At 47.3% G+C, this 26,775-nt stretch overlaps 1 long non-coding RNA gene across 2 annotated transcripts; it reads left to right on the forward strand.

Moving 5' to 3' along the window:
• The first annotated feature begins 1,794 nt into the window (after window positions 1-1,794).
• On the forward strand, window positions 1,795-25,610 carry LOC130367641 (uncharacterized). Of its 2 annotated transcripts, none has more exons than XR_008892121.1 (3): window positions 1,795-1,810; window positions 25,042-25,206; window positions 25,309-25,610. It is a non-coding gene; the product is annotated as an uncharacterized LOC130367641 (long non-coding RNA). The 2 variants fall into 2 exon arrangements; XR_008892120.1 differs by lacking the exon at window positions 1,795-1,810 and adding an exon at window positions 24,811-24,941.
• The last annotated feature ends 1,165 nt before the right edge of the window (window positions 25,611-26,775 follow it).

Genomic DNA, 26,775 nt, shown 5'->3' on the forward strand with positions numbered 1-26,775 from the left:
CGCTCCTCCTCTTCTGAGCATTGTAGTTCGCCAGAACTTTCACAGAAAGAAAGCCGTTCACTGCGGCATCTTGGTCATTAGATCGGTCAGCCTGGTCCCAACCGGAGTGGTTGTGGTGCAAAACTGTGCAGCTAGGAAAAAACCGCCAGTAAGTGCCGGCTGCATTCACCAGCACAGAAAGCCATATATGCCAGCGGAAAGCCGCCACATAAATGCTGCACGTGCTGTATGCCGCAACTATGCAAATATATCTAGCACAGCCTGCAGCCTGTTCACACCTATTGTGAAAACATTCATTTCAGCTGGGATTACACTTGGCGTATTTGTCATAAAAAACACCATGCTCGCTGCGGGCACATGTTAGGTTGGAATCAATAGGGTAATATGAAACACCAGACACTAATGGGGGTTTCTTCATCCTTTTATGGTGTTTTTAGGCTATCAAATCTGTGGGATGCCGAGAGCATGTTTATTTTTTGGGGGGGGGGGTATTTTCTCACTATTTTTTTTTATAGAAATGCTTCAGTCAAATGATGAAAGAATCACATGACTTGTAATGAGAAAAGCCAGAGGAAAAAAAACACCAAAGAAAAAACACTTCCTATAATAATAATAATAATAATAATAATAATGATGATGATGATGATGATGATGATAATGATGATGATGATGATGATGATGATGATGATGATGATGATGATAATAATAATACACATTGGGACGGATGTATGAAAACCTGTGCAGAGGTCAAGTGGACCAGTTGCCCATAGCAACCAATCAGATCGCTTCTTTCACTTTTCAGAGGCCTTTTTAAAAATGAAAGAAACTACCTGATTGGTTGCTATGGGCAACTGGTCCACTTTCCCTCTTCCCTGGTTTTGATAAATCTCTAAGACACCCCCCCCTCCCCCCCCCCAGTGCTTTTAGCAAAAATAACAAAGATAGCTGAGAAAAGAAATGAGGGGGAAGATTTTGATGTTTGTTTTTTTTTGCAAAAAAAACCCAAAACATCAAACAAGAATTGTGTTTGTTCCTAGGCTTAGGCTGTGATTAAAAACAACATATAAATGGTGTTTTTCAAAGCCCACATTGCTTTATTTCTGGTGCTTTTCCCCCCTTTTGACAGACGTCTGTCCAGCTATTGCAAAGCTACAACTCCCAGCATGCCCTGACAGCCGAAGGCTGAGAGTTGTAGTTTTGCAACAGGTGGGCAGCCACAGGGGATCGGTGTTACAGTATGTCAATCTAGGGCCATGGTGTCTGATCTTGAACTGGCAGCAGGAGCCACGACCACTTTAAATCAATGGCTGCTGGGACGTCTGACTAGTGACATCCTTCGCTCCAGACCGCAACGTCAGGGACGTCACTCGTCAGACGTCCCGGCGGCCAGCGCTGCTCATTGAGCCTACCGGAGTAGCATTGATCTATGTAAGAAACCTATGGGCCCAGGCTGTTGGGGCCACCAAATGATATTACATATACAAAATGTCTGGTTAGGAGAAACAAATATAACGCACCCACAGGGAGTGGCTCCATTTTAATAAAAATTGTCAAAAACCTTAGATAACAGTCATACAGAATATATTAGAAAGCTTTTTTTATTTTCAGCCAATCAGAGAGCAGCACTACTGAAATAGAACTCCCAGGAGGTAACAGCGTGTCACACATGTGATGTCATAACCATTGTCCACCAAAGAGCAGCACTGAGCAGAAATAACACGGCTCCTGTTCATTCTCCATCAGTGAGGGGCCGGTGCTGGACACTGTGTAGGGACACGGGAATGCAAAGTCATGCACATGACTGTGACTGGTAAGTGTTACATTGTTTTGTCCAAAAGGTCTTTAGTGCAGTTCCATGTGTATTTCTATGATAAACATGTAAATAATTTATCTTTTTTTTCTTATCTTAGATGCACTATCTCCAGGACATGGAGTAGCATTTCCGGACCTACAGCAAGACGTTGGATGAAGGCACAGGCCTAGGAATCATGCACATACACAGAAACATTTGCCCAAATTCTAGAGGTAACCTCCTTTAGTATGCCCAGAGGAAGGGCCATACAGTAGCCATGGATTCCCTACAGGTTTCCTCCCCTCTGGAGGTTTTTCCTGTCCTGAGTATTAGTTACTGTCCGCTCTTTGTGAGTGATGGGAGGTTACAAAAAATCCCCTACACAAACATTTTAATAAATAATAAATAAAGTTCCCCCTTTTTTTAAACTGTTCTTTGACTTGTTCGACTCATTTATTTATTTCTGTGTGTGAAAATAGAGTTAGCAAAACATGGATGACCAAAGCTGCTCTCCTGCACGATCTGCATAATGCGGTGCGGAGAGAGGTAACTGGTGCTGGGTGGTGCAGTTTATGAGGCAAACGTACAACACCCAGCAAGTTCCATGCACAAGCCTTTTTCTGATGAATGGGACTCATGCAGGGAACTTGCTAGGGGTCATACGGTTGCAAAGGATCAACTTTTGGGTACATGAACTGTCCCTTAAAGGGGTACTCCGCCTCTAGATATCTTATCCCCTATGTAAAGGATAGGGGATAAGATGTCTGATCAAGGGGATCCTGCTGCTGGGACCCCAGCAATCTCCATGCAGCAACCAAAATTCTAAATAGTATGTTTAGATCACTGGTTCCTGTGGTGGGATTCGTGACATCATGCCACACCTTCTTGTGACATCACACCACCTCCCATAGACATAAATGGAAAGGGCGTGGCGTGAGGTCACGACCCGCACCACGAGAACCCAGAGTTCTAAATGTATTATTTGGAACGCCGGGTGCTGCATGAAGATCGCAGGGGTCCCAGTGATCAGTCATCTTTTGTCCTATCCTTAAGGTAGGGGATAAGATATCTAGGGGCGGAGTACCACTTTAAGGAATTAGAGAGTGTAGGCATGCCTTACAAGCAGGTAGAAAAAGAACAGCTGGGAGAAATGACAGGACACGAAGCAATATTTGGCTGGGACCGATTTTGGGTGTGTTCTGGCCAATTAAAGGAGAACTATGGCAAAAATTAACTTATCCCCTATCCATGGGTTATGGGATAAGTAGCTGATCGTGGGGGGTCCCCCTGCAATACCTGGGATGAGACCCGTCGCTCAGTGAGAAGCGCTCGCTGCAGACGTCAAATCTCAATTTCCCTGGACCCCCCCCTTCCTTCATGTCCACCACAGACGCCCCCAGACTGCTGTCTCTTACAGAGTTTTATGCCCAGAAATGATTGGCTACTCACTTTGTCAGTAGATTCTCATCCTAAATATGAAGACAATCGGGGAAATGTACCTGTGGAGAGGAAATGTTGTCCAGTTGCTCTTAGCAACCAATCAGATCACTTCTTTTATTTTTCAGAGGTCTTCTCAAGAATGAAAGAAGCAATCTGATTGGTTGCTATGGGCAACCTGATGAAAACATCTTTTTTTTCTTTAACAACTACAGTACTACAACTCCCATTGTAGTGTGTCTGTTCAACCTGTGCCTCCTCCAACCCTGACCCTTAGGGGGGCATAGACGGACCACACTGGGGGTTGTAGTTCTTTCATTTTTACAGTTCCCCTATAACTCTGCAGCTTCGGTAGAAGTATGAGGCTCAGCCTTATTGTCAGTGTATCTGGCTGCTCCGGTGTTCTTCTGTTTTACAGCCTGGACACTGTTCTCCTCCACACTGGTCCCTGTGGTCCAGTCAGATGGTTCTGGACTGGGGCTGAACGGTTGCTTGAGGGATTTAGTGGCAGATTTTTTTGGGACTTCAGTTGTTGGATGACCTCTCTCTTCAGTGGCTGCTGATATTCGTAGTACAGAATTTACAGGTGTTACATAAAAGGGGTACTCCGGGGGAAAACATTATTTTATTTTATGTTTTTAAATCAACTGGTGCCAGAAAGTTAAACAGATTTGTAAATTACTTCTTAAAAATCTTAATCCTTACAGTAGCTCAGCTGCCGTATGCTACAGAGGAAGTTGTATAGTTCTTTTCGGTCTGACTACAGTGCTCTCTGTGAGTAGTAGCAAATCTCCATAGTAAACTTCTCCTACTCCGGACAGTTCCTGACATGGACAGAGGTGTCAGCAGAGAGCACTTCCTGTGGAACACAGCAGCTGTTGGGTGTGTCTGACTTCTAGAGTTTTCCAGAGAGAGAGGATTGAAGCAGTGTTTCCTGCAGCCTTTTCCCCAGGAGGGGGGCAGCTTCCTTGGGAGAGCCTCCTGCTATGGAGCCCCAGACTTCCACCCCTCGAACTAGGCAGGAGGGGGGTGGGAGTGAGAGAGCTAAGGCCGATTTCCAGGACAGGGTGAGAAGATCCAGCAGGCTCCGCAGTAATGTGGAGCCCACTCCCCCGTCCGTCGATGGAAACCGCAAGGCGTCCAGTAAGAAGCTTATGGTTATGTCTTCGGGGACTGTGTCTGATACTATGGAACCCCAGCAATGGGGGTGAAGGGTCCCAGGGAGTCGCTAGCTACTTTCGGTTCCCGCATGCAGGCAAATCTAGTAGAATATGAGTAGCTGGGAAAAAGGCTGAAAATCATAAGGGAAGACCTGAAGTTTGCTCGCTACCAAACAGATAACTCTGCCAAGGCCATGAGGGCAAGGTTCGCTGCCAGGGTGTGTCAGCTGACGGCAGAGGAGCAGGAGGTGGTGAGAGCCCGAATGCTGATTGTAGAGGGTGCAGGCATGTTTAAAGAAAAATTAAAGAATGAAGACCGCTATAAAACCATGCGTACACCTGTGAAGGAGGAAGAGGATAGTCAGGGGGAGGAAGAGTGCTTGTGTGTCACAGAGGAGAAGATGGAGGAAGGTGGTGAGGGAGATGGCGGCAGTGAGGGAGATGAGAGTGAGGGGGATGTGTGTGATACCCCGTATACCCCTAAGATCTCTGTCACCCCGAGTGCAGATTACATCAACCCTGCCCAAGTCGCCTTACCAGCCACCTCTGAGGAAAGTGACAGTAGTGATGGCGGTGACAGTGGACTGGTCTGTGGGGGGCTCCTGCGGGCCATAGTGATGCAGGAGACACCCACCCGTCTGGAAAATTGCAGTTTTGGCAAGGACCTGGGCCCTGAGGGGAGGAAGAGGGAAAAAAAAGAAGAAGAAGAAAAAGGCTGAGGAGCAGATAAAGTTTGTTTTCTTTCCAATCCAGCAGTCTGGGCCACCTGAAAAGTTGATTCAGGCTGCTGGGCCTCCCAACCTGCCAGATCCCGCTTCTGCTGTGGAACGGGACCAGCACGGGGGGTACAGTGCTTCATCCAACATGGCCGCAGGTGCTACAGTCACGCGTCCTGCTGGTAGGGAAGAGCAGGACGGGCTAATGGTGGGCAATAGTTATGCGGCAGTTTGCAAGGGGAGCGGTTCCCCGAGTATTGTGGGCAATGTTACTAGCCCTGCGGGGCACTTCCCTGAGAGGGGGGGGGAGTGTCCATTCGCCTGAGGTGTGTGGTGAGATCTTCTGCTCGGGGGGCGGTCCCCTGGGCGCTGCTAGTAGTGTCGGTGCTGCGGGGCACTCCCCTGAGAGGGGGGGAGCATCCAGGTGTCAGAACCTGCTGCTGAGCCCGTGCGGTTGGGCACAGTGTGTGGCGCGGACACTGCAGGGATCTCCCCTGTGAGAGAGGGGAGTCCCTGCACATCAGTGGCACGAGGAGGGATGAAGTTGCGCCCGGAGGGGCAGCCTCAGCTTCGGGAGGTGATGTCGGCGGTAACATCTCGAATGGAGGAGGAGTCAGCGTCGCCGACAATGGCAGCCGCCGGTGACCTGAGAATGTACAAAAAGGCCAAGCTAAAGCATGTCCAGGCCAGCCCAGAGGTAGTGGGTGAAGCAGCTGCTGATCCCAAAAATACTGTCAATAAAAGCAATGTTAATACAAGGTGTGTGAAAGATGGGAGTGGTAGTGCTGTGGATGAGAGGGGTGTATGTGGCAGTGGTAGTGGTGCAAATGGGAGGAGTGGTAGTGGTGCAGATGGGAGGAGTGGTAGTGGTGTAGATGGGAGGAGTGGTAGTGGTGCAGATGGGAGGAGTAGTGATGTGAATGAGAGTAGTAGTCGTGGTGTGGATGGTAGGAATAAGAGTGGCTTTTGTGGCAGTACAGGTGGCCTAGGCGGGGATGTAGGGACGGTGTCTGGTCCGGCTGCCCCCCCGGTCGTCAGGAGTTATGCAAGTGTGGCGGCTGGGGGTTCAGTAGGATCTTTACCTCCTGCATCTGGTGAAGGTCAGTTGCAACGGCGCCTCCTGGAGGCACTAAAGAAAGGAGAAAGGACGCTCCAGGTAGAGGGAAAGGAGATGGACCTGTCTTTTTGGGTGGAGAGACATGGTCTGGGAGCGTTCTGAGAGAGGAATGGGTAGGCCGTCTGGTCCCTTCAGACACCCGGGCAGGAGGTAGGTCGCAGGAATGTGGCCCGTTTGGTCTGGAAAGGCGAAGATGCGTGGTGGTGGTGGAGCTTCTTTTCCAGATGGGTTTCAGGGCTGGAGACATCTTTGACCTGATTCACCCCTTCGGCTCCTCCGAGTTTGACGTCAGCTTTGTTAGGCCGGAAGGACTAGATCTCTTTTGCTCTAATTATGAGCTGATGAAAAACGAGCCCGGATGGCGAGATTTCGCTGTAAAAGCGGTATCTCGCCAGAGTATGGTAAAGAAAGTGACCGTTTTGACCCGTAATGAGTCACTTTCTTGTTATGACATTATGACCTTGCTGGGCAGGTACGGGGAGGTGACGGACGTCCCCCGGAAGAACTTTGATGAGCACAATATATGGTCTGGGGCCTGGACGTTTTCCGTTCGTCTCAGGCGTTCAGGGAACACGGTCACCCACATCCCTTCGGCCGTCTTTCTGGGACGCGACAGGATTCAGATCTTCTACCAGGGGCAGCCGAGGCTGTGTCACAGGTGTATTGACCTAAACCACTTTAGTGCCAACTGCACTCAGCAGATATGCGCCCTCTGCTGTGGGGTGGGTCCTCTGGCGGCCACCTGTGGGCAGATTCGGTGTAACTTGTGTGGTGACCTAGGTCACCCATTCAGCCGGTGTCCACGCTCGTTCTCTAACACTGTGACCGCCCCGGCTGGGGAGAGCCTAACGGTTGCCCCAGCAGGGGACTAGTGGAGGAGAGGGGGCACCAAAGCCAGTGAAGGAAAAACATAAGACCCCCTCTATGCGGAGGCGAGAGGAGAAGCGCAGGTTGGAGAGGGCCCTTGAGAATGCCCAGGTGCCAGGGGTGGCTCGGGGTCCCACTCCAGACACTGGCTCAGAAGGAGGTCAGAATAACTCTGAGGCTTTGGGTGGGGCCGAACTGGATGAGGAGATAGGGAGACTGCGTAGGGAAGAAGGTCAAGATGCTCCTTCCTCCAGTCATGCCTCTGAATCCGAAACTGTGGATGAGCAGGAGAAGGAGGGGCAGACAGTAAATGGTGGCCAGGAAAAGAAGAAGAGGAGGAAGAAGAAGGATAAGAGTAAGGCAGCACCGTCCTCCTCTTCAGTTGTAGCCTCAGACCATAGAAGGAACAACTCAGTCTCTGACCCTCTGATCGTCCTTTCAAATCGATATGAGGCCCTTGGGGATACCATCTCCCCTCCTCTTCTCGAGGGTCCGGAGGCAGTGCGGCCTCCAGGAGGTGCGGAGCCTCCTTCCTCTGGGGCAGTTTCCTCAGGGGCTGAGGTAACACCAGATGCTGGAGGTAAAGATCCTCGGATGGATATATCCCTGAGTTTAAAAAGAGGCAAAGGGTCTTCCTCCGATTCAGATGGGGGTGGAGGGAAGGAGAGGAAGAAGGTTTAAGGGTTGAGGCCATCTAACTCAATCACCCAGGATGGCGGCACTCACCCCACTGACGTTGGCATCCATTAACTGTGCCAGCATAAAATCAGATACGGCTAGATTCGCAGCCTTTGATTTTCTCGGCCGTGTTGAAGCTGACATTTTCTTTTTGCAAGAGACCAGGTTGTCAGATCTAGCCTCCCTGGTAAAAGCCAGAAGAGAGTGGAGGCGCGGTCCCTCCCACTGGTCTCTTGCGGCTGAGCCGTATAGTGGGGTGGCGGTCCTTTTTACTGCTCCTGTTGAATGCAGACGGGTTATTGAGTTAGAAATGGGGAGGTTCCTGATCTTAGATGTCTTCATGAAGGGACAAGAGCTCCGGCTCATTAACATCTACGCCCCGCAAACTAAGCGGGGCTGTAAAGATCTCTTTATGAGGATTAAGCCCTTTCTTTTTACGAGTCGGCAAGTGATCTTTGGAGGGGACTTCAATAATGTTACGAGGTCCCAACATAGGAGAGGCTCCAATGGTCCGCTGACTTGCGATAGTGTGGCACTGATTGGCATAGCTAGAGAAGCTCGCCTAGAGGACGCCCACATCCGGAGCCCCTCAGGCCACACGGGTTTCACCTATCATCAAGGTAGTCGCAGGTCTAGGATAGATAGGTTTTATTTAAAGGAGGAAGCCGTAGCTTCCGCAGTGTCCGTGGTTGAGGTGGAGTTCTCCGACCACTGTATGATTTTGTTTTCCCTGAATGTTTCAGAGACCCCCGGATGGGAAAAGGTTATTGGAAGCTGAATTCATCCCTCCTGGAGGAAGCGGAGATAAGACAGTCCTTTGAGGATTTTCTTCAGAGTCAGGTACCTTTACTGGGCCTATGTAGTAGTAAGTCAGAGTGGTGGGAGATATTCAAGAAGCGGGTTGCGGGGTTCTTCCGCCAGCTCTCAAGCCTCAGGTCCCTGAACAGGTATCGCCTGTATCAGGGTCTGAGGAGGAAACTCGAGCTTCTTGTCTCGACTGGAGGTAGCCGTGAGGATATCTCCAGAGTGAAATCCTTGCTGATGGGGTGTCAGTACGATAGGCACGCATCTTTGGTTTTTGAGAGGGATTTCGGGAAGTACCGCTCGCCCGACCCTTACACAAACTGTAAGATGTCAGTGAGTAGTAAAGTCATTTCAGGACTGATTGATAGTACAGGATCTCTGAATCGGTCCAGATCAGGGATCTTGGAGGTCGTCAGATCCTTCTACTCGCACCTCTTGGGAAGGAAGGATCTAGATCAAGACAAGATGTCGGCTTTCCTGCCTGAAACCATTCCTGAGCCAGGGGTAGACCCCTCTCTTGATGTTTTGGCAGAAGAAATCAGGGAAGAGGAAGTGAGACTGGCGATCGAGGGGCTCGCCCCTAAGAAGTCGCCAGGTCCGGATGGCTTAACATCCGAGTGGTACAGGACCTTTAAGGAGTCTTTAGCTCCCCTCTTGACTGAGGTATTCAATGAGTGTCTCTCCTCGGGCACTCTGCCGAATTCAATGAGGAGGTCAGCCCTGATTCTTCTGTCAAAGGGTAAAGATCCCAGCCGTATTGAGAATTGGAGGCCCATAGCTCTTCTCAATACGGACTGGAAGCTTCTGGCTAAGATACTGTTTAATCGGCTGGTGAAGTTTGCACCCCGGCTCCTTTCGGGGGCTCAGCACTGCTCTGTTCCAGGCCGAAGCACCTTAAGTGCGGTCCTTAGTGTCAGGGAGGCAGTGGAGCGGAGTAGTGCGGGTTTCTGGAAGGGGTACTTGCTGTCCCTGGATCAGGCCAAAGCGTTTGATCGGGTGAACCACGAGTACCTCTGGTCCGTCCTCCTGAGATATGGCTTACCGAGTACTTTTGTTAATTGGCTTAAGATCTTGTATGCAGGGGCAGAGAGTTTCCCACTGGTGAACGGTTGGTCTGGCCGCTGTTTTGAGGTGGGGTCCGGAGTCCGTCAGGGTTGTCCTTTGAGCCTGCTTTTATACGTGTTTGCGATCGATCCCTTCGTCCGGAGGGTAGATTGTGGGCCGTTGGCGGGAGTCAGGATGAGTCTGGCGGAGCTGGATGTCGCCCAGAGAGTGGTGGCATACGCTGACGATGTCACTATTTTTGTCTCCTCGCGAGAGGAGGTCGATGTGGTGATGTCGGAAGTGGACCGCTACTCGGAGGCATCTGGGTCTAAGATCAACCGGGATAAGTGTGAGAGTCTCTGGCTGGGAGGGGGAGATCCCACATTTGATCTCCCGGACACTCTTCCTGGGCCCCAAGAGTCAGCAAAAGTTTTGGGCATCATATTCGGCCAGGATGATTATCCAACCAAAAACTGGGATGGTAAGCTCCAGGATGCCGCTCAGAAGGTGGACCAATAGAAGGGTTGGTCTATGACCCTCAGGGAAAGGGTACACCTGATCAAATCGTACCTGCTCCCCTTGTTTATCTATCTGGGCAGTGTATGTATCTTGCCAGAAGCTTACTACATTAGAATCTACAGCCTGTTTTTCCAACTGTTATGGGGAAACAGGATGAACCTAGTCAAGAGGGAGGTTACGTACCGCACGAGGAGACTAGGGGGTTTATCTATGGTAAACCCTGTGGTGTTCTTAACCAACACCTTCTTGAAAGCTAACATCTCAAACCTCTGGTCAGAGAGGGCTTCTCCGTGGGTACTCTCCTGCAGGGAATGGTTTCGGCCTTTCTTCCAGGAATGGGATACAGGAGGGCAAGTGAAGGACCTCCGTACGCCCCATGGATATCTTCCGGCTTACGCTACCCTGACTCTGAAGGCGATACGTCGGTGGGGTCTGGGAGTGTGGGAGATCAGGACCCAGTCAAGGCAGTTCCTTGACAAACGGGTTCTGTTGACCCACTTTCAGAAGCCTCTGGAGCTCAGGGACTGCCCAGGTCGGGATCTGAGGGTGGGGTTGTACCTTTTAAACATGAAAAGGATCCCCCAGAAGTTTTGGGACTTGGCCTGGCGCTGCTTTCAGGGGAAGCTATATGTGAGGGACAATTTGAAGTGTAGGAACTCTGATGACCGGGGTGTGGGTGAGGGTACAGTTTTAGTGTAGGGTTTTTCCTAGGGTTTTCTATTGATTTTGTAGGTGTTTTCTGTAGTGCATATATTTTGTTTATATTATATTTTATTTATATAGTAAATTTAGTAATTTTGTACCTATATTGTGTTATTTCTATATTGTTTCATATTGTTTCATGTTATAGCGTTATGGTAGCCGGACCAGTTGTTGTGTTGATATGTGGTTTATTTTGTTTATTTCAGTTATTTGGTCTGTTTTATGTTTTCTTTGGTATTTCCATTAGTCCCGGATAGAGCATCCAGTTAATTTGAACATTTTGTAAGTGAATGTATGTGTGATATGATTATTTTGATTATTATTATTACAATAAAAAAAAAAATTTGTAAATTTTTTTTTTAATTATTTTTTATTTTAATATATGAGAAAAAAAAATAATATATATATATATATATATATATAGATAAAAAAATATAAAAAATGTAAAAAAAAATTTAAAAATATATAAAAAAAAATGTTAAAAAACATACAATAATTATTTTTTATTTTATTTATTTATTTATTTTTTTTTTTTTTAGGTGTGCTTGCTACTTTTCTGTTTAATTTTCTTGTTGCGTGTTCCCAAGTATGGATGGTTTTGAGTTATAGACGGGTAATGATAACTTTTATGTTTATATTTTGACAAGCCAAGTTTTGCTATTTTATTTATTTATTTATTTTTCTTATGTTCATTTTCGGTAAGCGTGTGAGTGTTTGATTAGATATTTTGGGCATATTTTAACCCCTTCAGGACCAAGCCCATTTTGGCCTTAAGGACCAGAGCGTTTTTTGCACATCTGGCCACTGTCACTTTATACATTAATAACTCTGGAATGCTTTTAGTTATCATTCTGATTCCGAGATTGTGTTTTCGTGACATATTCTACTTTAACATGGTGGTAAATTTTTGTGGTAACTTGCATCCTTTCCTTGTGAAAAATCCTAAAATTTGATGAAAAATTTGAAAATTTTGCATTTTTCTAACTTTGAAGCTCTCTGCTTGTAAGGAAAATGTATATTACAAATAAAAAAAAATTTTATTCACATATACAATATGTCTACTTTATGTTTGCATCATAGAAGTGACGAGTTTTTACTTTTGGAAGACACCAGAGGGCTTCAAAGTTCAACAGCAATTTTCCAATTTTTCCAAAAATTTTCAAACTCACTATTTTTCAGGGACCAGTTCAGGTTTGAAGTGGATTTGAAGGGTCTTCATATTAGAAATACCCCACAAAAGACCCCATTATAAAAACTGCACCCCCCAAAGTATTCAAAATGACATTCAGTCATCATTTTAACCCTTTAGGTGTTTCACAGGAATAGAAGCAAAGTGAAGGAGAAAATTCACAATCTTCATTTTTTACACTCGCATGTTCTTGTAGACCCAATTTTTGCATTTTTACAAGGGGTAAAAGGAGAAAATGTATACTTATATTTGTAGCCCAATTTCTCTTGAGTAAGCACATACCTCATATGTGTATGTAAAGTGTTGGGCAGGCGCAGTAGAGGGCTCAGAAGGGAAAGAGCGACAAGGGGATTTTGGAGAGTATGTTTTTCTGAAATGGTTTTTGGGGGGCATGTTGCATTTAGGAAGCCCCTATGGTGCCAGAACAGCAAAAAACCCTCACATGGCATACCATTTTGGAAACTAGACCCCTTGAGGAACATAACAAGGAATAAAGTGAGCCTTAATACCCCACAGGTGTTTCACGACTTTTGCATATGTAAAAAAATAATAATTTTTTTTCACTAAAATGTGTATTTCCCCCCAAATTTCACATTTTTCCAAGGGTTAATAGCAGGAAATACCCCCCAATATTTGTAACCCCTTCTCTTCTGAGTATGGAGGTACCCCATAAGTTGACCTGAAGTACACTACGGGCGAACTACAATGCTCAGAAGAGAAGGAGTCATATTTGGCTTTTTGAGAGCAAATTTTGCTCGGGGAGCATGTCGCATTTAGGAAGCCCCTATGGTGCCAGGACAGCAAAAAAAAACACATGGCATACCATTTTGGAAACTAGACCCCTTGAGGAACGTAACAAGGGGTACAGTGAGCATTTGCCCCCCACTGGTGTCTGACAGATCTTTGGAACAGTGGGCTGTACAAGTTTTCATTTTCACGGACCACTGTTCCAAGGATCCGTCAGACACCTGTGGGGGTAAATTCTCACTGCACCCCTCATTACATTCCCTGAGGGGTGTCGTTTCCGAAATGGGGTCACATGTGGGGTTTTGTTTTTTTTGCGTTTGTCAAAACTGCTGTAACAATCAGCCACCCCTGTGCAAATCACCTCAAATGTACATGGTGCGCTCTCCCTTCTGGGCCTTGTTGTGCGCCCCCAGAGTACTTTGCGCCCACATATGGAGTATCTCCGTAGTCATGAGAAATTGCATTACAAATTTTGGGGGGCTTTTTTCCCTTTTACCTCTTGTGAAAATGTAAAGTATAGGGCAACATCAGCATGTTAGTGTAAAAAATTTAAATTTTTTACACTAACATTCTGGTGTAGACCCCAACATTTCCTTTTCATGAAGGGTTAAAGAAGAAAATACCCCCCAAACCTTGTAATGCAATTTTTCCCGAGTACGGCAATACCCCATATGTGACCCTAAACTGTTGCCTTGAAATACGACAGGGCTCCAAAGTGAGAGCGCCATGTGCATTTGAGGCCTAAATTAGGGATTTGCATAGGGGTGGACATAGGGGTATTCTACGCCAGTGATTCCCAAACAGGGTGCCTCCAGCTGTTGCAAAACTCCCAGCATGCGTGGACAGTCAACGACTGTCCGGCAATACTGGGAGTTGTTGTTTTTCAACAGCTGGAGGCTCTGCTTTGGAAACAGTGGTGTACCGGACGTTCTTATTGGGGGAGGGGGGCTGTGTAGGGGTATGTGTATATGTAGTGTTTTTAACTTTTTATTTTATTTTGTGTTGTGTAGTGTAGTGTTTTTAGGGTACAGTCACATGGGCGGGGGATTACAGCGAGTTTCCCAGCGCAAAATTTGCTGCATCTCAAACTTGCAGCGAGAAACCCACTGTAAAAGCCTCGCCCATGTGAATGTACCCTGCAGGTGCACCAGCTGTTGCAAAACCACAACTCCCAGCATGCATGGTCTGTTGCATACTGCATGCTGGGAGTTATAGTTTTGCAACAGCTGGAGGCACACAGGTTAGGAAACACTGAGTTAGAAACCGACAATGTTTCCCAACCAGTGTGTCTCCAGTTGTTGCAAAACTACAACTCCCAGCATGCCCAGACAGCTGAAGGGCATGCTGGGAGTTGTAGTTCGGCAACATCTGAAGGGCCCGATGTTGCTGAACAAAAACTCCCAGCATGCCTGGACAGTCAGTTCATGCTGGGAGTTGTAGTTTTGCAACAGCTGGAAGAGCACAGATTGGAGACCATTATACAATGGTCTCCAAACTGGGGCCCTCCAGATGTTGCAAAACTACAACTCCCAGCATGCCCAGACAGCCAAAGGCTGTCTAGGCATGCTGGGAGTTGTAGTTTTCAGACTCCTAGAAGCAGCAGTGAAGATCTTCACTGCTGCTTTTGAGGACCATGTACTTACCTGCCGGTCCCGTCGCTGCTCGTCCACGTGGCCGGTCCCGCGCTGCTCCTCGGTCCCACCGCTGGTTCGGGTAAGGCCGCCGGTCCCCGCGTGTTACCCCACCTATGCCGCGAGCCCCCGCAGCCATCGTCCCCCGTTCTACCTGACTTCCAGGGGCGGGCAGTGCGGGGGATCTGAACTTTCACCCTAGATCACTGTGATTGGTCCACAGGGACCAATCACAGTGATCGCTGACCAGGACCATCAATGGATGGTCCTGGGGGTGAAGCAGAAGTTGTCCCCTGCTGGAAACAGCGGGACTTCTGCCAGTTAACCCGTGCGATGCTGCGCATCGCCGGGTTAACTGAATGTCATTTATAAATGTCGGGATGCGCGAACGCACTGCACAACCCGGCGTTTATATATATGACATTCTGCGGGAAGGGGTTAATATCTTAGTATTTTAGTATCTTAGTAAAGCTGGGCTGGCCGGTTAGGCAGGGTTTTGTTTATGAGGTTTTGTTTTTGGTTCTAGAGTATTTCTTATTTATGTTATAGCTGGTTAAGCTTGCTTTGTGTTTTGTATTTGATAAGTTTTGTATATTTCTAATAAAAAAGAGTGTCAGCAGAGAGCACTGTGGTCAGGCTGGAAAGAAATCCAAAAAGAAAATAACTTCCTCTGTAGAATACAGCAGCTGATAAGTATTGGAAGGATTAAGATTTTTAAATAGAAATAATTTACAAATCTGGCAAATTTCCCCAACCTCAAGATTAGTGTTTAACCACTTAAGGACCTAGGGCGTATGGATACGCTTTGACGTCCTGGTACTTAAGGACCCAGGGCGTATCCATACGCCCGTGGGAATTTCAGTCCGCGCCGGGCGGGGACCGGGCCGGGGTGACTGCTGATATCAATCAGCAGGCACCCCGCGCAAATGCCCAGGGGGGTCATCACCCCCCCCATCGGTGATCGGCGCAAATCGCAAGTGAATTCACACTTGCGATTTGCGCCGATTCTGGGTCATACGGGTCTATTGTAACCCGGTGACCCGGAATAGAAGGGGGATTGCAGTTGTTTAAGACACCCACGATCCCCCTGTAGGCATAGGAGTGAGGTGGCAGAGGTGCCACCCCTCCTATCCCTGATATTGGTCTGCTATTGATCGTCAGAGGCAACGACCAATAGCAGACCGGGGGCGGGGGGGTTAATTTTCATTTTCCCCGTCCTGCCCACCCACAATAGGCGGAGCAGAACGGGGAACCGAAGGGGACCGGGCGCCGACGTCCACTTACCCGTCCGGAGGCTGCGGCGACGTTGATCGGCGGGCGGCGTCATGTGCTTCTTAAGAGGACGGCTCCCGGGATCCTATGGAAGCCGGTAAGTTGATCTGGAGGGCTACAGTCTGAGACTGTGGTCTCTAACTGTAGCCCTCCAGATGTTGCAAAACTGCAACTCCCAGCATGCCCAGACAACTGTTTGGGCATGCTGGAATATGTAGTTTTGCAACAGCTGGAGGGCTGCAGTTTGAGACCACTATACAGTGGTCTCTGAACTATATCCCTCCAGATCTTGCAAAACTACAACTCCTAGCATGCTCACATAGCTGTTTGTTGTCTGGGCATGCTGGGTGTTGTAGTTTTGCAACATCTGGAGGTCCACAGTTTGGAGATCACTGTGCAGTGGTCAAAAAACTGTAGCTCTCCAGATGTTGCAAAACTGCAATCCCCAGCATGCCCAGAAAGCAAACAGCTGTCTCGGCATGCTGGGAATTGTAGTTGGGTACCTCCAGCTGTTGCATAACTACATCTCCCAGCATGCCCTTCGGTGATTAGTTTTGCAACAGCTGGAGGCACACTGGTTGGAAAATACTGAGTTAGGTAACAGAACCTAACTGAAGGTTTTCCAACCAGTGTGCCTCCAGCTGTTGCAAAAGTACAACTACCAGCATGCACGGTCTGTCAGTACATGCTGGGAGTTGTAGTTTTGAAACAGCTGGAGGTTTGCCCCCCCATGTGAATGTACAGGGTACATTCACACAGACAGGTTTACAGTAAATTTCCTGCTTCAAGTTTGGGCTGCGGCAAATTTTTTGCCGCAGCGCAAACTCCTAGCGGGAAATTCACCGTAACCCGCCAGTGTGAATGTACCCTAAAAACACTACACTACACTAACACATAATAAAGGGTAAAACACTACATGTACACCCCCTTACACTGTCCCCACCCCCCCCCCAATAAAAAATTTAAAACGTCTTGTACGTTAGGGTTTCCAAAACGGAGCCTCCAGCTGTTGCAAAACAACAACTCCCAGCATTTCTGGACAGCCACTAACTATACAGGCATGCTGAGAGTTTAGCAACAGCTGGAGGCACCCTGTTTGGGAATCACTGGCGTAGAATACCCCTATGTCCACCCCTGTGCAATCCCTAATTTAGTCCTCAAATGCGCATGGCGCTCTCTCACTTTGGAGCCCTGTCGTATTTCAAGGAAACAGTTTAGGGCCACATATGTGGTATCTCCGTACTAGGGAGAAATTGCACTTAAAATTTTGGGGGTCTTTATTTCCTTTTACCGCTTGTGAAAAGGAAAAATTGGGGGCTACACCAGCCTGTTAGTGTAAAAAAAAAAAAAAAAAAAATTTACACTAACATGCTGGTGTTGCCCCATACTTTTTATTTCCACAAGCGGTTAAAGGAAAAAAAACACCCCCAAAATTTGTAACGCAATTTCTCCTGAGTACGGAAATACCCCAGATGTGAGCAAAAAATGCTCTGCGGGCTCACAACAAGGCTCAGGAATGAGAGCGCACCATGTACATTTGAGGCCTAAATTGGTGATTTGCACAGGGGTGGCTGATTGTACAGCGGTTCTGACAAACGCAAAAAAATAAATACCCACATGTGACCCTTATTTTGGAAACTACACCCCTCACCGAACGTGACAAGGGGTATAATGAGCCTGAACACCCCACAGGTGTTTGACGAATTTTCTTTAAAGTTGGATGGGAAAATGAAAAAAAAATACTAAAAAGCACTAAAATGCTGGTGTTACCCTAAAATTTTCATTTTCACAAGGGAAAATAGGAAAAAAGCCCCCCAAATTTGTAACCCCATCTCTTCTGAGTAAGAACATACCCCATATGTGAATTTAAAGTGCTCTGCGGGTGAACTACAATGCTCAGAAGAGAAGGAGCGCCATTGGGATTTTGTAGAGAAAATTTGTCCGGAATTGAAGGCCACATGTGTTTACAAAGCCCCCCGTGGTGCCAGAACAATGGACCCCCGACACATGTGACCCCATTTTGGAAACTACACCCCTCACGTAATGTAATAAGGGGTACAATGAGCATTTACGCCCCACAGGTGTCTGACAGATTTTTGGAACAGTGGTCCGTAAAAATGAAAAATTAAATTTTTCATTTGCACAGCCCACTGTTCCAAAGAGCTGTGGGGTGTAAATACTCACTGCACCCCTTATTAAATTCTGTGAGGGGTGTAGTTTCCAAAATGGGGTCACATGTGGGGTGGTCCACTGTTCTGGCACCACGGGGGGCTTTGTAAACGCACATGGCCTTGACCATTCCAAACTAATTCTCTTTCCAAAAGCTCAATGGCGCTCCTCCTCTTCTGAGTATTGTAGTTCGCCAGAACTTTCACAGAAAGAAAGCCGTTCACTGCGGCATCTTGGTCATTAGATCGGTCAGCCTGGTCCCAGCCGGAGTGGTTGTGGTGCAAAACTGTGCAGCTAGGAAAAAACCGCCAGTAAGTGCCGGCTGCATTCACCAGCACAGAAAGCCATATATGCCAGCGGAAAGCCGCCACATAAATGCTGCACGTGCTGTATGCCGCAACTATGCAAATATATCTAGTACAGCCTGGAGCCTGTTCACACCTATTGTGAAAACATTCATTTCAGCTGGGATTACACTTGGCGTGTTTGTCATAAAAAACACCATGCTCGCTGCGGGCACATGTTAGGTTGGAATCAATAGGGTAATATGAAACACCAGACACTAATGGGGGTTTCCCTTACGTCCTAACCAGTAGCACAGATGGGGTATTCCACCCCCCGCGAACTGGTTAGGACAGATGGAAGTTTTATTGAACCTAATTAAACAATCAGTAAAGACACACCCACAACACCCTGTATAAGTAAGAGGGTCACCCTCTGTCCCATCGTGTTATTTTCTGTCCTCCCGGACAGTGGGATAGATGGTGACCCCCTTACTCCTGTTATATGAGTAGGGGGGGTTCTTTCTTACTTGCAAATTTGGGCATGGTTTGCGCCCATCTGCTTCTGTACCACGGAGCCGCGACTCCAATCGCGGCCCCGGCCGGAAGTGCGTCAGCGGCGTCTGACGTCACTTCCTGTTTCTCTCTTCGCTTCCCGGCTCGGTTTTTTGCGCTGTTTTTGCTAATAATACGGCGAAACCGAGCGGGGAGCCTCTTTCTATAACCCTCTAACTTAGGGTTCCTTTTTTTCCTGTTCTTTAAGCAAGATTTCTTTATCTCTCCTGTAACTCTGCCTTGTGGGCGGAGTCTTGTTTTGGCGCCAGCCAGGGGGATATTTAAACTCCCCCTAGGCTGTCATTCAGCCTCCTAGAGCGCAGAGCTGTTGGTACTTCCACAGTCCTGTCTTTTTGAGTTTAGTAGTGCATCCTTGCGGATACTACTGTTTCCCTATATATATCTCTTACCTGGTCTCTTGCTGAGAACTTTGGGTATTTTAAATTATATTTTAGCTAGCCACAATTTTTTTCTTGCCGCTACATTATCTAATCCTCCTCTCATATTTATCTAGATATGTCGACCGAGGGCTCAGGGGATCGTGAAGGCTTGGCAAAAAGATCCACCAAGCGCAAGCACCTCTCTTGCCATGACTGCAATACTCCCCTTGAGGATAATTATGAATTTTCCAGGTGCCCTCCTTATAGGGCTAAGTCTCTACCTTCCCACCAGACTGAGCCTACAGTCCAAGATATGTATGTGTGGGTCTCCTCTAACATGTCGGCCATGCAAGCCTCTATTGAGGAGCTGAAACACGTTGTCTCTCAGAAACGCGCCAGACCTTCTTCACCTCCCAGAATGGAGACGTCTGTGGATCAGGAGAGAGAAGATTCCAAGTCCTCCTCTTCGGATGAGGAGGTCGCTGCCTCCTATTTCCTTCTGCTGGAAAAGACCCAGCGTCTTCTGAGATCCATCCGGTCGGGGGACCAGGATGTTGATCCCGGGGAAGCCTCTACCTCCGCCTCTAAGGGACCTAGGGTCTTTAAAGCGGATGATACCCTTCTATCCATGCTTAGAACGGAATGGAAAAAAACTGAAAAGGGTCCGGTCTTAACCAAAAGATTTAAGACCATGTTTCCTATACAGGAATCTCAGCTTTCCTCCTGGGGCCCTGTCCCTAAGGTTGATATGGCAGTTGCCAAACTGTCCAAGAGGACAGTAGTCCCTGCTGAGGATGGGTCTTCCTTGCAGGATCCAATGGATCGGAAGGCTGACTGTGCCATGAGGCGCTCCTACTCCACTGCTTCTGCGTCTGCATCAGTGGCGATAGCTTGCTCAGAGGTAGCAAACTTTTTAAAGACCCGCCTTTCTAACATCCAGGCAGATTTGGACCAGGGGGTTCCTAGGGATGAAATTCTTTCATCCTTCAAGACGACCAATCTGGCCGTTGATTTTTTGTGCGATGCTTCCACCCAGCATCCTAAATTGGCCTCCAAGTCTATGGCCCTGGCTTCCGCTGGACGACGTCCTCTGTGGTTAAAACCTTGGAAGGTCGACAACTCTTCCAAGAACACCTTATGTGCTATGCCTTACGAACCCGGCATTCTTTTCGGAGCTGAGTTGGACCGCATTTTGGAGGGACTTTCTGACAAGAAAGGCAAGTTCCTCCCTTATTCCTCCTTTCGTGGTCGAGGGCGGCGTTCTGGGGGCGGATCAGCCCCCCAACCTAAGCCTCAGAGAGACTGGGGTAATCAACGCCGGGGCGGAAAACGCTCCCGTGGCCCCAAAGACAACAGAAAGCTCTGACTGCGGGCTTCTTCGAAGCTCTGGGTTCCTTGCCGAGGTGACCTTTCCAGTTTCCCATCCTGCCCCCCAGATTCCAGTTGGTGGTCGTCTTCACCATTTTTTAAGCGCCTGGTCCCTCCACATTCAAGACCCTTGGGTCCTGAGATTAATCTCGGATGGTTATTCGATAGACCTCGAATCAATTCCCCCATCCAATTATGTGGAGACAAGAGTTCTTTCACCAATCAAACAGGGGGCGCTAGAAACTTACATTCTGGAATACATCCAGAAGAATGCCTTAGAGGAAGTTCCTCTTGCAGAACGGGGGTCAGGAATTTATTCTCCAGTCTTCCTAGTTCCCAAGGTAACAGGAGACTGGCGGATGATTATATATCTGAGATATCTCAATCAGTATGTAAAGCACAAACGCTTTCGTATGGAAACTGTTCAATCTGTGGTCAACCTCATCTCGCCAGGGGATTACCTGGCTACTCTGGATCTATTATTCCTATTCATCCGGTATCCAGAAAATATCTAAGGATCGCAGTTCAGGTAGGGGGAGTTCTAAAACACCTCCAGTTTGTAGCCCTCCCGTTTGGAATTTCTTCGGCCCCACACACATTTACCAAAGTGGTGGTAGCGGTAGTTGCTGCTCTAAGGCTCCAGGGGCTCAGCATCGTTCCCTACCTAGACGATTGGCTCCTCAGAGCTCCTTCTTCTGCGATCCTGTCCCAACATCTGCAACTAGCAGTATCCTTCCTTCACCAGTTAGGGTGGATAGTCAATTGGGCCAAATCCAATTTCCTCCCAACGACCTCAGTGAGGTTCCTCGGCTTCATAGTTGACTCAATCTCCATGACACTTTACCTCTCTCCCGAGAGGAAATCTCGGGTTCAAGAATCGGCCCTTTTTCTCTCTGTACCCCGGAGAGTATCCATTCGCACTCTCATGCGGATGTTGGGACTTATGTGGATGCGGTTCCTTGGACTCTTTGGCATCTACGCCCTCTTCAATCAGAGGTGCTCGCCACATGGAATCTCAGGCCCTCGGGCCTAAACAAGTGCCACTCCCTGTCTTATCGAGTCCGGTCCTCTCTCAGATGGTTGTCTCACCTCGAGGTCGGCAAGTCAATGATCCAACCTTCTTGGATCATACTTACTACCGACGCGTCCCTTGTAGGTTGGGGAGCACATGTCTTGGATCTGTCAGTGCGGGGATCTTGGTCTCCACAGGAGAGAGGGTTAACCTCCAATCTCCTCGAGATTCGAGCCATCAGATTAGCACTCCTCCACTTTGCTTCTCTTCTTCAAGGGAAAGCAGTAAAGATCCAATCCGACAGCATGACGGCTGTATTGTACATCAACAAGCAGGGAGGCACTCGATCACAAAGCCTCCTCAGAGAGGTGGGTCTGATCTTGGATTGGGCAGAGAGGAACCTAACCCATCTGTCGGCAGTTCACATTCGGGGATCCCTCAATGTGATCGCCTACCGCCTGAGCAGAGGACTTTCAACTGGAGAATGGTCTCTCCATCCAGAGATATTCAAACAAATATCACTCAGGTGGGGTGTGCCGGAAATAGATCTTATGGCAACAAGGTTCAACACCAAAGTGGTGAGATTTTGCTCCCTGTACAGGGAAGACAACCCAGTAGCAATCGATGCTCTCTCAATCCCATGGAGGTTCAGGCTGGCCTACATCTTCCCTCCAATTTCCTTGATCCCAAGGGTATTGATGAAAATCAGGCAGGACCAAGCCTCTGTCATAGCCATAATTCCATTTTGGCCCAAGAGAGCTTGGTTTACCCAACTCTTGCAAATGAGTCGGGGACAATTCTGGAGGCTTCCCCAAGAGCAAGCACTAGTGTCGGTAGACACTCACAGCAGCTCAAATATTCAAATGTTCAACCTGACAGCCTGGAGGTTGACCAGTCCCTTCCACATCTAGAAGGGCTTTCTAGTGCGGTCTTGAATACCTTCTCGCATTCCAGAGTGGAGTCCACTAACAGAGCCTATAAAAGAATTTGGACAACTTTTCAGTCTTGGTGCTCCAAGAAACAACTACCTGGACAGAATCCAGCTGTTGCCACAATTCTCAACTTTCTCCAGGAGGGATTAGACAAGAATCTATCTCCTTCCACACTCAGAGTTCAGGTATCAGCCATCTCTGCCTTTCTCAATAAACCATTGTCTCAAGACCCACTAGTCAAAACATTCTTGAGGGGATCCTCAAGGTTAAAACCTACAATTATACAACCTGTCCCAGCATGGGACTTATCGATGGTGCTCAAGGGGTTAGCATCTCCCCCCTTTGAGCCCTTGGAGGAGGTGGACATGAAATTTGTTACCATTAAAATAACTTTTTTACTGGCAATCACATCAGCCAAAAGGATTGGGGAACTTCAAGCGCTCTCGGCACTTGAACCATATACAAATTTTTGCCAGATCGAGTGTTACTCAGATTTATGCCATCCTTTATACCTAAAGTTCCATCATTCCAAAATATTAATCAAGTTATATCCCTGCCAGTATTTTCTCCTCCTCCATCCTCCAATGAAGATAGTGCTCTTCATTGCCTAGATATCTCGAGATGTCTCCAGATCTATATAAGAAGATCTTTGGAGTTTAGGAAGGATGAAAATCTGCTTATTCTCTTTTCAGGACCCAAGAGAGGTCTTAAAGCTTCAAAGCCCTCCATCAGTAGATGGGTAAAGGATGCCATTCGTATTTCCATGGTATCCCAAGGTAAGGAGCCTCCTGAGTTTGTAAAAGCTCATTCCACCAGGTCTGTATCTACCTCCTTTGCGGAAAGGAGTCTTGTTCCCTTGGAACATATATGCAAAGCTGCTTCCTGGAGTTCACTCTCCACATTTATCACCCACTACAGACTTGACAGTAGATTGGCCGATTTCTCCTCATTTGGACTGAAAGTATTATCTGCCGTCAGGCATGAGAGCCCTCCCTCATAGGGTTTCTGCTTGCCATTTCCCCATCTGTGCTACTGGTTAGGACGTAAGGGAATCGTTAATTTCTAACGATAATTTGTTTTCCCTTAGTCCTAACAGTAGCACAACTTTCCCTCCCTAGTTAAGTTATATTCTTCTATTGTTTGCCTTTAGTTCTTCTTGTTACTACACAATGGGACAGAGGGTGACCCTCTTACTTATACAGGGTGTTGTGGGTGTGTCTTTACTGATTGTTTAAATAGGTTCAATAAAACTTCCATCTGTCCTAACCAGTTCGCGGGGGGTGGAATACCCCATCTGTGCTACTGTTAGGACTAAGGGAAAACAAATTATCGTTAGAAATTAACGATTCTTCATCCTTTTATGGTGTTTTTAGGCTATCAAATCTGTGGGATGCCGAGAGCATGTTTTTTTTTTTTTGGGGGGGGGGGGGGGGGGGTTATTTTCTCACAATTGTTTTTTTTATAGAAATCCTTCAGTCAAATGATGAAAGAATCACATGACTTGTAATGAAAAAAGCCAGAGGGGGAAAAACACCAAAGAAAAAACACTTCCTATAATAATAATAACAATAATAATAATAATGATGATGATGATGATGATGATGATGATGATAATAATAATACACATTGGGACAGATGTATGAAAAAGTGTGCAGAGGTCAAGTGGATCAGATCGCTTCTTTCACTTTTCAGAGGCCTTTTTAAAAATGAAAGAAACTACCTGATTGGTTGCTATGGGCAACTGGTCCACTTTCCCTCTTCCCTGGTTTTGATAAATCTCTAAGACACCCCCTAGGCTTAGGCTGTGATTAAAAACAACATATAAATGGTGTTTTTCAAAGCCAACATTGCTTTATTTTTGGTGCTTTTTCCCCCATTTTGACAGACGTCTGTCCAGCTATTGCAAAGCTACAACTCCCAGCATGCCCTGACAGCCGAAGGCTGAGAGTTGTAGTTTTGCAACAGGTGGGCAGCCACAGGGGATCGGTGTTGCAGTATGTCAATCTAGGGCCATGGTGTCTGATCTTGAACTGGCAGCAGGAGCCACGACCACTTTAAATCAATGGCTGCCGGGACGTCTGACTAGTGACATCCTTCGCTCCAGACCGCAACGTCAGGGACGTCACTCGTCAGACGTCCCGGCGGCCAGCGCTGCTCATTGAGCCTACCGGAGTAGCATTGATCTATGTAAGAAACCTATGGGCCCAGGCTGTTGGGGCCACCAAATGATATTACTTATACAGAATGTCTGGTTAGGAGAAACAAATATAACGCACCCACAGGGAGTGGCGCCATTTTAATAAAATTTGTCAAAAACCTTAGATAACAGTCATACAGAATATATTAGAAAGCTTTTTTGATTTTCAGCCAATCAGAGAGCAGCACTACTGAAATAGAACTCCCAGGAGGTAACAGCGTGTCACACATGTGATGTCATAACCATTGTCCACCAAAGAGCAGCAATGAGCAGAAATAACACGGCTCCTGTTCATTCTCCATCAGTGAGGGGCCGGTGCTGGACACTGTGTAGGGACGCGGGAATGCAAAGTCATACACATGACTGTGACTGGTAAGTGTTACATTGTTGTGTCCAAAAGATCTTTAGTGCAGTTCCATGTGTATTTCTATGATAAACATGTAAATAATCTATCTTTTTTTTCTTATCTTAGATGCACTATCTCCAGGACATGGAGTAGCATTTCCGGACCTACAGCAAGACGTTGGATGAAGGCATAGCCCCAGAAATAACACTGGTCCTGTTCATCAGTGAGGGGCCGGTGCTGGACACTGTGTAGGGACACGGGAATGCAAAGTCATGCACATGACTGTGACTGGTAAGTGTTACATTGTTTTGTCCAAAAGGTCTTTAGTGCAGTTCCATGTGCATTTCTATGATAAACATGTAAATAATCTATCTTTTTTGTCCCCTATCTTAGATGCACTATTTCCAGGACATGGAGTAGCATTTCGGGACCTACAGCAAGACGTTGGATGAAGGCACAGGCCTAGGAATCATGCACATACACAGAAACATTTGCCCAAATTCTAGAGGTAACCTCCTTTAGTATGCCCAGAGGAAGGGCCATACAGTAGCCATGGATTCCCTACAGGTTTCCTCCCCTCTGGAGGTTTTTCCTGTCCTGAGTATTAGTTATTGTCCGCTCTTTGTGAGTGATGGGAGGTTACAAAAAATCCCCTACACAAACATTTTAATAAATTATAAATAAAGTTCCCATTTTTTTAAACTGTTCTTTGACTTGATCGACTCATTTATTTATTTCTGTGTGTGAAAATAGAGTTAGCAAAACATGGATGACCAAAGCTGCTCTCCTGCACGATCTGCATAATGCGATGCGGAGAGAGGCAACTGGTGCTGGGTGGTGCAGTTTATGAGGCAAACGTACAACACCCAGCAAGTTCCATGCACAAGCCTTTTTCTGATGAATGGGACTCATGCAGGGAACTTGCTAGGGGTCATACGGTTGCAAAGGATCAACTTTTGGGTACATGAACTGTCCCTTAAAGGGGTACTCCGCCTCTAGATATCTTATCCCCTATGTAAAGGATAGGGGATAAGATGTCTGATCAAGGGGATCCTGCTGCTGGGACCCCAGCAATCTCCATGCAGCAACCAAAATTCTAAATAGTATGTTTAGATCACTGGTTCCTGTGGTGGGATTCGTGACATCATGCCACACCTTCTTGTGACATCACACCACCTCCCATAGACATAAATGGAAAGGGCGTGGCGTGAGGTCACGACCCGCACGGCGAGAACCCAGAGTTCTAAATATATTATTTGGAAAGCCAGGTGCTGCATGAAGATCGCGGGGGTCCCAGTGATCAGTCATCTTTTGTCCTATCCTTAAGGTAGGGGATAAGATATCTAGGGGCGGAGTACCACTTTAAGGAATTAGAGAGTGTAGGCATGCCTTACAAGCAGGTAGAAAAAGAACAGCTGGGAGAAATGACAGGACACGAAGCAATGTTTGGCTGGGACCGATTTTGGGTGTGTTCTGGCCAATTAAAGGAGAACTATGGCAAAAATTAACTTATCCCCTATCCATGGGTTATGGGATAAGTAGTTGATCGTGGGGGGTCCCCCTGCAATAACTGGGATGAGACCCGTCGCTCAGTGAGAAACGCTCGCTGCAGACGTCAAAACTCAATTTCCCTGGCCCCCCCCCTTCCTTCATGTCCACCACAGACGCCCCCAGACTGCTGTCTCTTACAGAGTTTTATGCCCAGAAATGGTTGGCTACTCACTTTGTCAGTAGATTCTCATCCTAAATATGAAGACAATCGGGAAAATGTACCTGTGGAGAGGAAATGTTGTCCAGTTGCTCTTAGCAACCAATCAGATCACTTCTTTTATTTTTCAGAGGTCTTCTCAAGAATGAAAG

This window comes from Hyla sarda, chromosome 4 (genome assembly GCF_029499605.1).
Source record: "Hyla sarda isolate aHylSar1 chromosome 4, aHylSar1.hap1, whole genome shotgun sequence".
In the NCBI taxonomy this organism is placed as follows: Eukaryota; Metazoa; Chordata; class Amphibia; order Anura; family Hylidae; genus Hyla; species Hyla sarda.